This window comes from Myotis nattereri (assembly GCF_964212035.1).
Source record: "Myotis nattereri genome assembly, chromosome: 2".
Lineage (NCBI taxonomy): Eukaryota > Metazoa > Chordata > Mammalia > Chiroptera > Vespertilionidae > Myotis > Myotis nattereri.
This window is the reverse complement of record NC_138076.1, coordinates 113,446,225-113,457,002: the sequence shown is the minus strand read 5'-3', so window position 1 is coordinate 113,457,002 and position 10,778 is coordinate 113,446,225. Positions and strand designations below refer to the sequence as shown.

Sequence of the window (10,778 nt, the reverse complement as noted above, 5' to 3'; positions counted from 1 at the left end):
CCACTCCAGCCCATCCTGAGCTCCCCCTCATTTGTTCCTCTTATAGAGACATTATCAGCAGTGGAGAAGCAAGGCCAGGCTTCACCTCATGCCCAGTTGTGTTGCTGTAACTAGGTGTTATTTCCTTCAGTCTTTTTCATCACACAAGATACTTGTCTCTTTGTAGAGGCATATACATAGTCCTCCTCCAGGCTGAATAGACTGTCAGATCCCAACCAAGTTTAGTCTTGCACTTTTATTTAGAAACTGAAGGCCTGGTGCATGAAATTCTTTCATAGTGGTGGCGGGGGAGGTCCCTCAGCCCAGCCTGCACCTTCTCGCAAGCCGGAACATCCCTCTCGCAATCCAGGACTGCTGGCTCCTAACCGCTGGCCTGCCTGCCTGATCGCCCCTAACCACTCTGCCTCATCACCCCTAACCCCTCTGCCTGCCTGCCTCATCACCCCTAACCACTCTCCTGCCTGCCTGATTGCCCCTAACCACTTGCCTGCCTGCCTTATCACCCCTAACTGCATGTCCCTAACTGCTCACCTGCCTGCCTGATGCCCCTAACCACCTCTGCTGCCACAGCTTCCTCCAGAAGGACATCCGGAATGATGTCCGGAAGGTCATTTGGCTGTCCAGTCTAATTAGCATTTATGCTTTTATTATTATAGATAGCAGATAGAACTGCTTAGTGCTCATCTGTTCTTTTTCTTTTCTAGAAAACCAACAGGTATGCTGAAAAGCCACATGGCTCCAGGGATCTACATCCAGGCGTCTGCTGAAGACAGCAAAATGTTCACCATGTCTGCTGACAACACCACTAAGGTCTTTGCTCTTTTACATTTGGACACTTTATTCTGTGTGGTTTTTCAGACAGAGGTGTTCCTTTCATGGTCCTTTCACCCTCTCTGCAGCTTCAGGGGCTTCTGCTCAGCAGATGCTAAAATGGTGTTTACATTTGTGAGCTTACTTTGGAAAGGGAGGACATGTGGACAGTTGACAGGTCGCCTCTTAGAGAATCTGGTGTACTATGTTGGGACAAATAAACCTTACAGTCTTTAGCGCACTGCTTGCATACTGTCCAGAGGTTCCCTGTGAGAGTGTGTGTTGAGGAGGGGGAAGGGAGCAGGAGACAGATCGGGGACATAAGGGAGGCAGCAGCCCTTGCCCCTAGCATTTATCATCTCATTTTGCGATTCACATAAGATAAATGGTCCCTTTCTGAAATGTTGTCCATAAGGCATAGGATCTAAACATCTCCTACCCTGGTGGAGTGTAGCAATATCATGATCTTCATTTTTGCCTAACACCTCTCTTTGCAACCAAGGTCCTGTCCTCCTTTAAACTTTGGTTAACCTGTGATCTTCATAACAATTTTTTATGTAAAAAGAGATATCTCACTGATTTGTTTCATTCATCATCTCAGAGCTTTTCCAATAAATATGACGTTTTCACAATTCATCCACCTTCTTTCCCAGGATGTCACAGGGCCAGAGGGTAAGAGTTCAAAGCAGTTTGAACCAAAGATGCTGGAACCTCAGAGGGAGGTGAGTATCACTGTTTTGTATCAGCTCACTTATGTAATAAATGATTGATAGATGTGATGTATATACCCTCAAAATTCATACATTAAAGTCCTAACTCCAGTACCTTAGAATGTGACTATATTTGGAGAAAGGGTCTTAAAAGAACTAATTAGTGGTCATATTGGTGGACCCTAATCCTGTATGATTTGTGTCTTATAAGAGAAGGAGATCAGGACACACAGACTAAGGACATGTGAGGACATAGCAAGAAAGCAGTCATCAGGACTCCAAGAAACTAAATCTAGCCACATCTTGATTTTGGATTTCAATCCTCTACCTCACACCATATACAAAACTTCACTCAAAAGGGATTATAGACCTAAATGTTAGAAGAGCTACAACTATAAAACTTTTTAGGAGAAATCATAGGAGTAAATCTTCATGACCTTGGGTTAGGCAATGTGTTCTTAAATATGTCATCAAAAGCATAAGAGACAAAAGAAAAATAAAGTTGGACTTCATAAAAAGTAAAAACTTGTACTTGAAAGGACATCATAATAAAAGTGACTAGACAACCTTCAGAATGGGAGAAAATCCAGGATGGGGCAAAAGTAGGTTTACAGTTGTGAGTATGTAAAGCACAGAGTTCATTATTATTATTAATTATTGTATTACTTTCCATATAAATAACTGTAAGTCTATAATTTTGCCTTTATCTATAAACTATTTTTCTGTAAAGGAACTTGTATCTAGAATATAAATAACTCTTAATGCTCAGCAATTAAAGCGAAAATAACCCAACTTTTTAAATGGGCAAAGGGCTTGAATACAAATTTCTTCAAAGAAAATATTTAACTGGCCAATAAACATATGGCAAGATGATCAACATCATTAGTCATTCAGAAAACGCAAACCAAAACCACAATGAGAAACCACTTCATACCCATTAGAATGGCTGAAATCAAAAGATAGATGATAACAAGCTTTGTAAGGATGTGACTCAATACTTCTGGTGGAAATGTAAAATGATGCAGCCACATTGGAAAACAATGGGCCGCTCCTCAATGTTAATCAAAGAGTTACCATATAACCCAGCACTTCCACTTCTAGGTTATACCCAAGAAAAATAAAAGCATGTTCACACAAAACTTACATATGAAAATTCATAACAGCATTATTCATAATAGACCAAAAGTGGAAATAACCCAAATATCCATGAATTGATAAATGGATAAACAAAACGTGGTATATTCATTCAATAAATATTATTCAGCAATAGAAAAGAACTGAAATGCTAATATATTTACAACAAAAATGAACCTTGAAAGCCTTATATCAAGTGAAAGCCAGTCACAAAAGACCATGTACTGTATGATTGCATTTATATGAAATGTCCAGAATAAGCAAATCCACAGCGGGGGAGGGGGAAGTGCGAGGTAGCTGGGTTGGCTCAGTGGATAGAGCATCTGCCTGTGGACTGAAGGGTCCTGGTTTCAATTCTGGTCAAGGGCATGTACCTGGGTTGAAGGCTCCTCCCCGGTCCGGGCAGGGCCCTAGTCAGGGCATGTGCAGGAGGCAGCCAATTGATGTTTCTCTCACATCGCTATTTCTCTGTCTTTTCCTCTCTCTTCCACTCTCTCTAAAAATCAATGGAAAAATATCCTCAGATGAGGATTTTTTAAAAAAGTTGTGAGGTGAAACTAGGGATTGGCTGCTCATGGGTATGGGGTTTCTTTATGGAATAATGAAAATGCTTTGAAACTGGTGGTGAAGGATGTACAACTCTTGGAATGTGTTTTTTAAAAACCCCCACTGAATTGTATACCTTAAAATGCAAATTTTGTGGTATGTAAACTATATCTCAATAAAGCTGTTATTTTTTAAGATGAGGGAGGGAGGGACAGAGGAGTCAAGAATGACACCAAGGTTTTGCACCTGAGCCAAAAACTGAGATAGGAAAGGGAGTGGGTGAGAGGAGTTGAGAGTGGATGTGCTGGATGGAGTCATTCTGAGTTGAGGGGAGACATTTAGGGTTGGAGATATAAATCTGATAGTCATTAGCATTTATATGGAATTATAAACCCTGGAGTAGATGAGATCTCAAAAGGAGTGAGAGTGGGCAAATGAGAGAAAAGTCCCAGGGTCTGAGCATGGGGGCTGTGAAGTGCTAGGATTTTTCTGGTGGGAGCCAGCACAGTCCTCTATAGTGAGTTTGTAGTCCATCCATGGCAGTGATGGGGATATCTATATATTTAAAAGGCTAATATGCTAAGTGTCCATCCAACTGGTGGGGGCAGATGGTCAACGCAGGAGCTGCAGTGACACGCACTGGCCATTTACAGAGAAATGGCACTGTGGACCTGGTGCCCACAAAGCAACACTTGGCTTCTCCCAAGTGGGACACAGGCCCTGTCACCACCCCAGAGTGATAGCCCACCAAATCACAGCCAACGTTGCCAAGACCCCATGGCGCAAAATGCAGTCTGCAGCCCAGCCCAGCCCTCAAATGGTGGCTGTGGGCATCAGGTAATGATGTCACGTAGCAATACCCTGCTTCCTCTCCCTAGCGACTAGCCTCCTAGGAGTTTCTTTAGCCCAGGAACACAACTTGGTTTATAGCCAGGTGCAAACATTTTACACTTTAACCAAATGTCTGGGAAGCATTTTCCCGTGCCTCGTCTCATTTGATCTCACAGAAGTCCTGGAATAGGTAGATAGGAGACTCAGTGGAATTCTATTTTCTTTTCATTAGCTGGAAAATGGAGATTTAGAAAGCTTAGGAACTTGACCCAACTGAAAAGAAGTAAGAAATGGTGGACCTTGAAAATGACTTCAGGTTTTCTCACTGTGCAGAATATAGTCAAACCCTTTGTTCTCCCTGCATGATCTACAATAATAATCTGCTTCATGTTGATATCCACTGCTGTGTTCCTGACAATTACCTGAAAGAGAAGTTGGGGTGCTTCACTGGGCTGGACAAAACTTAGCTAAATCAGAAAGCAGGTCTAATTAAGCAAGTTTACTCTATATCAATAAAAGGCTAAGTTGATTTGCACATATGCGATACATATAAAGTTCTCGCTGACGCCAATCGCATGTGTGTGTTTCCATCTGTCATTGTCAATCGTGAATTTAGTTGACATTTCTATTATAGAGAAAGGGCGAATAGAGATACTAAAATATTTTTTTCTCATTAATTTCTTTTCAATGTGCACGAATTCATGCACTACTTTCATATAAAAGTGTATGTAGTTTTTTTTGTCAGTACCCTCAGCCTCTGCTGCAACCCCCCTGCCAGTGTTCCAGCACCACTTGGGCTGGCGGTCTCCACGGGAGGGAGCAAGGCGATGGGTGGCTGGACTGGCAGCTGACGGGGGCAGCCAGTGATCCTGTGTGCTGGGCAGCAGCTCCATGGGGTCAGCATGAGGTGTCAGGTGCTCCGAGGCATTCCCAGTGCTGCACCGAGAGGACCTGTCTCCTGTGGACCGGAAGTTCTGTGGACTGGGAGTTTCTGGAGAGCCGTGTTTGTGAACAGCTGGCAGTAATTTCCTTTGTGTTGCATTTCGTTTCATAACATCCAGAAACCATGAACATAAACATTAGTAATGAAGAGTTTGACTGCCATTTTCTCAATGAGGGCTTTACTGCCAAGGATATTCTGGATCAAAAAATTAATAAAGTCTCTTCTTCCAATGATAAGGATGCCTTCTATGTTGCAGACTTGGAAAACATTCTAAAGAAACATCTGAGATGGTTAAAAGCTCTTCCCCAGGTCACCCCTTTTTATGCAGTCAAATACAATGACAGCAGAACCATAGTGAAGACCCTAGATGCCATGGGACGGGATTTGACTGTGCCAGCAAGACTGAAATATAATTGGTGCAGAGTCTTGGGGTGCTCCAGAGAGAATCACCTATGCAAACCCTTGTAAACAAGTATCTCAGATTAAGTATGCTGCCAATAAGAGTCCAGATGATGACTTTCGATAGCGAAGTTGAGCTGATGAAAGTTGCCAGGGTACATCCAAAGGCAAAAGCTGGATTTATGGATTGCCACTGATGACTCCAAAGCGGTCTGTCCTCTCAGTGTCAAATTTGGTGCCACACTCAAGACCAGCAGGCTTCTCTTGGAATGGTCCAAGGAGCTAAACATTGATGTCATCAGTGTCAGCTTCCACATGGGCAGTGGCTGACCTGACTCTGAGACCTTTGTGCAGGCCATCTCTGATGCCCGCTGTGTCTTTGACATGGGGGCTGAGATTGGATTCAACATGTACCTTCTGGATATTGGTCGTGGCTTTCCTGGATCTGAGGATGCAAAGCTTAAATTTGAGGAGGTCGCCAGTGCAATCAACCCAGCCCTGGACAAGTGTTTTCCACCAGACTCAGGAGTGACACTCCGCTGAGCCAGGCAGATACTATGTTGCATCAGCTTTCACACTTGCAGTTAATATCTTTGCCAAAAAAACTGGAACTGATCTTAAGGGAACAGTCTCTGATGATGAAGACGAGTCAAGCGAGAAGACCTTTATGCATTTCGTGAATGATGGAGTATATGGATCATTTAATGGAATACTCTATGATCATGCGCACGTGAAATCCCTTCTGTAGAAAAGCCCAAACCAGATGAGAAGTATTACTCATCCAGCATCTGGGGCGGCGCATCCACCTGTGACGGCCTCCATCTCAGCGTTGAGCGCTGCGGCTTGCCCGATATGCATGTGAGGGACTGGATGCTCTTGGAAAATATGGGTGCTTACACCGTGGCTGCTGCTACTACTTTCAATGGGTTCCAGAGGCCGAGGATCTACTATGTGATGTCAGGGCCGACATGGCAACTGATGCAGCAAGTCCAGAACCACGACTTCCCGCCGGAGGCGGAGGAGGACGCCAGTGCCCTGCCTGTGTCCTGCGCCTGGAAGAGCGGATGGAGAGCCTCCCAGCAGCCTGCACCTCAGCCTAGGTAAACGTGGAGACGCCATTCCTGTGGCTGTTATGTAGTGTAGCTTGACTTAAGGGATTTGGGAGGACCATTTGACTTAATTATTGCTAGTTTGGAATGTCTTTATAAGTGGGGTTGGCGCAGATGGAATAAGGTGGAAAGCCTAAGTGACGGGGCACACTTATGTGTTCCTGAGGAAACTATTTGAATATTTATTTTATATGGATTTTTATTCAGTTCTCAAACAGGCTACTGCAGAGCGCCCCTCAGCTGCCAGGCAAGCATTTGTAGCTTGTGCGTTAGCAGAACCGGCCCAAGGCTTAGTGTTGTGGCCTGTTTTAACAATAAAGTACCTTGGAAATTAAAAAAATAATAATAATAATAAAAATAAAATAAAAGTGGATGTTGAGTTCACAGACAGTGATACAACTAGGACCCAAACTCAATACAGCCCTCCAAACAAGTGGTTAGAGCATCTGCTCACATACCAAAGGGTCCCAGGTTAGATTCCCAAACCAGGGCAGGAACCTGGGTTGCAGGTTTGATCCCCAGCCCCAATTGGGGTGTGTGCAGGAGGCAACCAATCAATGTGTATCTCTCTCTCTCTCTCTCTCTCTCTCTACCCCCCCCCCTTCCACTCTCTCTCCTCTACCCTCCCCTCAATTAGTCCTAACTGGTTTGGCTCAGTGGATAGAGCTTCGACCTGCAGACTGAAGGGTCCCAGGTTCCATTCTGGTCAAGGGCATGTACCTTGGTTTCGGGCACATCCTCAGTAGGGGGTGTGCAGGAGGCAGCTGATCGATGTTTCTAACTCTCTATTCCTCTCCTTCTCTGTAAAAAAAATCAATAAAATATATTTTTTTAAAATGGTAAGATTTGTAGACTTTAATTTGTACTTATTTTGAAAGTCAAAGGCATCCTCTCAAACTACACAGTTGGAGACTTCATAATTTTAGTGAGCATTTTAAAAAAACTTGCTGCCATCAAATAATCATAATTCTGTATGAGGACATGTCTTCTATTTTCTCTTCCTGGTCCTCTTTACCAGGTATTTTTTCCAATCTAAACTCATGATTACAAGATTAGCATCTTGCCTATGATGATTCAGGCATATTGAATTCCTTCCCAAATTGTGTTTAAAATATATTGAAGTCTTGTCTTGGAAATATGGTATGTAATTTATTTCAGAAGATATTATTGCTATCAAATAAAAATGAATCAACTAGGAACCAAAGAGCTAAATTTTTAGCATGCCTGATCAGATTGTCTCCATTCTTTGATTGATTTTTCAGCCCAAATATTTCACTTCTGCAAATCATGGGGACATACTGAATACTTCAGGAGTCTGCTGGTGTCTGGCATTCTCTAAATGAGAGTAAGCTCTGGATGCAGATTTCTATTTTCAGAAATTTGCTGTGAATTTAATGGATTCAGCAATGGTACTCTGTTCCCGCACTCCCTGCCTCTCCTTCTCTGCTACTTGGTGCTCCTGGACTCACCAGCTCCTGCACAAAGACTTTCTCCTCCCAATTAGCAGATACCCTAGATGGCCACAGCCTTGAACTCACATCTCAAGTCCAGTTTTACTACCAGCTCCTGCCAGAAAAATCCAAGGTGGACCAGGCTTGGGTCCCCATGTCTACCACTTACAGTCAGGACAGACAGCAGGTAAGTTGGCAATGCTTGATTTGTCACAGCTAGTTTTATTTAGGAGGTTTAATGTCAACATGCCAAGTCACCTCAACATCATAGGAAGAGCTCCTCCCCATCTTTTCCCTCACGGACCTTGCCCGGGGCCCTCTGTAGCATCCCACCAGAGGTCACTCTTCCCTGGCTCCAGAATCTCCTCTACCCTCCCCTCATCAAAACTCTCTTTCTCACTGTGGCTGGTGTTTCTCAGTGGTTAGAGCATCTGCTCACATACCAAAGGGTCCCAGGTTAGATTCCCAAACAAGGGCAGGAACCTGGGTTGCAGGTTTGATCCCCAGCCCCAATTGGGGTGTGTGCAGGAGGCAACCAATCAATGTGTATCTCTCTCTCTCTCTCTCTCTCTTTACCCCCCCCCCCTTCCACTCTCTCTAGAAATCAATGGAGAAAATATGCTAGGGTGCAGATTAAAGAAAAAAAACTCTCTTTCTCTCAATAACATTATCTCATAATGTGAGAAGAAATAAACAGATAAATGGATTCCCATCATGGTATATGTGACTGATAATACAATGTGTGTTACCTTCCTATCCAGGTGGGAGGCTGTTCCTTAATGAGCAGCCCTCAGAGTCACCTTTTCCAGGATTATCTCTACTGTCGCCCCTATGGCTACCTCCCAGGATGCATTGCTCCCATTTTATGCCCCAAAGCCCAGATGAAAAGGTAGGCTGGATCTTTCTAAATGAGTGTGCTAACTACAGGGGAGAACTAAAGGAAAATAAAGAAACTATAAATATATCAAATAAAAGTCTGGCTTTAAGAGGTAAAGGCTTCAAATCTCATGATAACTGATTTGCTTCCTGGAGTCTTAACTGATGGGAAAGAAGCCCCATGCAAGCACAGCCCACCTACTCTAATCCTTAGATTCTCCTGTGCAGCTCTGGAGGGAAATGGGCCTGAGACTGAGCCCTGGTTTAGCTACTGACTAGCTCTGTTAACTCAGGTGAGTTACTTAACTGCACGGGAACCCAAGGATGATGCCTACCCCCCAAAGCTGACTTAAGAGGGTGTTAGTTTGCTATGCTGCTGCAACAAAATACCACAAACAGGGGGGCTTAAACAACAGACATTTATTGTCTCACAATTCTGTAGACTGAGTCCAAAATCAAGGTGTTGGTAGGGTTGGTTCCTTCTGGAAGGTTTAGTCCAGACCTCTCTCCTAGCTTCTGATGGTTTCTGGCATTCTTTGGCATTCCGTGGCTTATAGAAGCATCACCCCTCCCCCGCCGTCTGCCTTAATTTTCATGTGACAATCTCCCTCTGTGCATGTTAATCTCTACATTTCCCCTTTTTCTGAAGGCATCAGTCATGTTGGATTAAGGGCCCACCCTACTCCAGGGTGATGTCATCTTAACTAATTACATTTGCAACAGCTCCATTTCCATATAAGACCCCACATTCTGAAGTACTGGGGGTTATTCAACATAGAAATCTAGGGAGGGAGACATAATTCAACCCATAACAAAAATAAATAAAACAGGGTATATGACGCATTTAACACAATGATTAACACAATGCCTGGTGCATGTTAGCTCACTAAACAGCAGCTGCCTTTGTGATGAAAATGACCTTTCCAATTTTACTGTGATCCATCTGCTTCACCTAGACATGCAGCCATTCCTCACAGATCTCATCAGATCATAGTACCTCAAGATAATACTAGATTCATGGCATGATCTATGTACTCATTATAATATTAACAATAACATCATCATTCTAATAATACTATACCATTAGACTATGTTCTAGCCACTATCCTAAGCATTCTATTTTTATTAATTTGTTAATTCCTTAAAACAACTCTATAACGTAAGTACTGTAATCATTGTCCCCATTTTACAGATGAGTAAACTGAGGGAAAGCTAGTGTTGTAATTAGCCTGAGGCTATCCAGCCATTAGTGATAGAGCTGGGCTTCCAATCTAGGCAGGGGTTCTGGACCTCCATGGCTTTGGCCAATAGCCACAGTAAGTTTGTTCCCTTGTCCTCCAAATGTCTTCCCAGTGGCCATTTTGAGGACCTGTGTTAAGAAATGGGAACAAATCTGGGGGACAGAGGTAGCTCCATGCCACAAGTCAGACCCATAGTGTCAGCCTCTGCTGTGACATCTCCTCGCGGGGGCTTGGCTGCAGGTGTCCCCATCCTCATGCAGGGTCAGCATGGCAGAGGTGTTCAGGAAAACCGGCCCCACTTCCTGCTCCCTTCACAAAAATCAACACTGGAACCCCTTCGGTGAGGCGGGAGTGGCAGACTTTGGTCAAGCTGAACCAGACCTCCAGAGCAGAAACACAGAAAGACAGAAAGAAACACAGAAACACAGAAAGACAGGCTGTTCAAGACCTCCTTTTACTCTTCCCTGCTTCCTCCTCAGATCTGGAATCTGGAGACTGACCGCTGCTTGTTTTCTGCTTCCTCCAAAGCCAGCAGTGCTAGGGAGGAGCTGGCTGCTTGCCTCCCTGCCCCGTCCCAAAGCCCTGTGTGTGGCCACAGACACCCTTGCACTTCTGCACCTGAGACTGAAGTCCCCTCCTGGTCCCACAAGGTCAGCTCTCTAGGGGCACTGCTGAGCCCAGTGCTGCTGCTTCCTACCTTGCACCTAATGTGACCCGTGAAGGTCTCT

General features: G+C 44.1%; 1 pseudogene across 1 annotated transcript; it reads left to right on the top strand.

Moving 5' to 3' along the window:
* Nucleotides 1–5,097: 5,097 nt before the first annotated feature.
* Nucleotides 5,098–6,473, top strand: LOC308514712 (ornithine decarboxylase-like; annotated as a pseudogene). Its single transcript has one exon. The product of its transcript is annotated as an ornithine decarboxylase-like (transcript).
* Nucleotides 6,474–10,778: the final 4,305 nt, after the last annotated feature.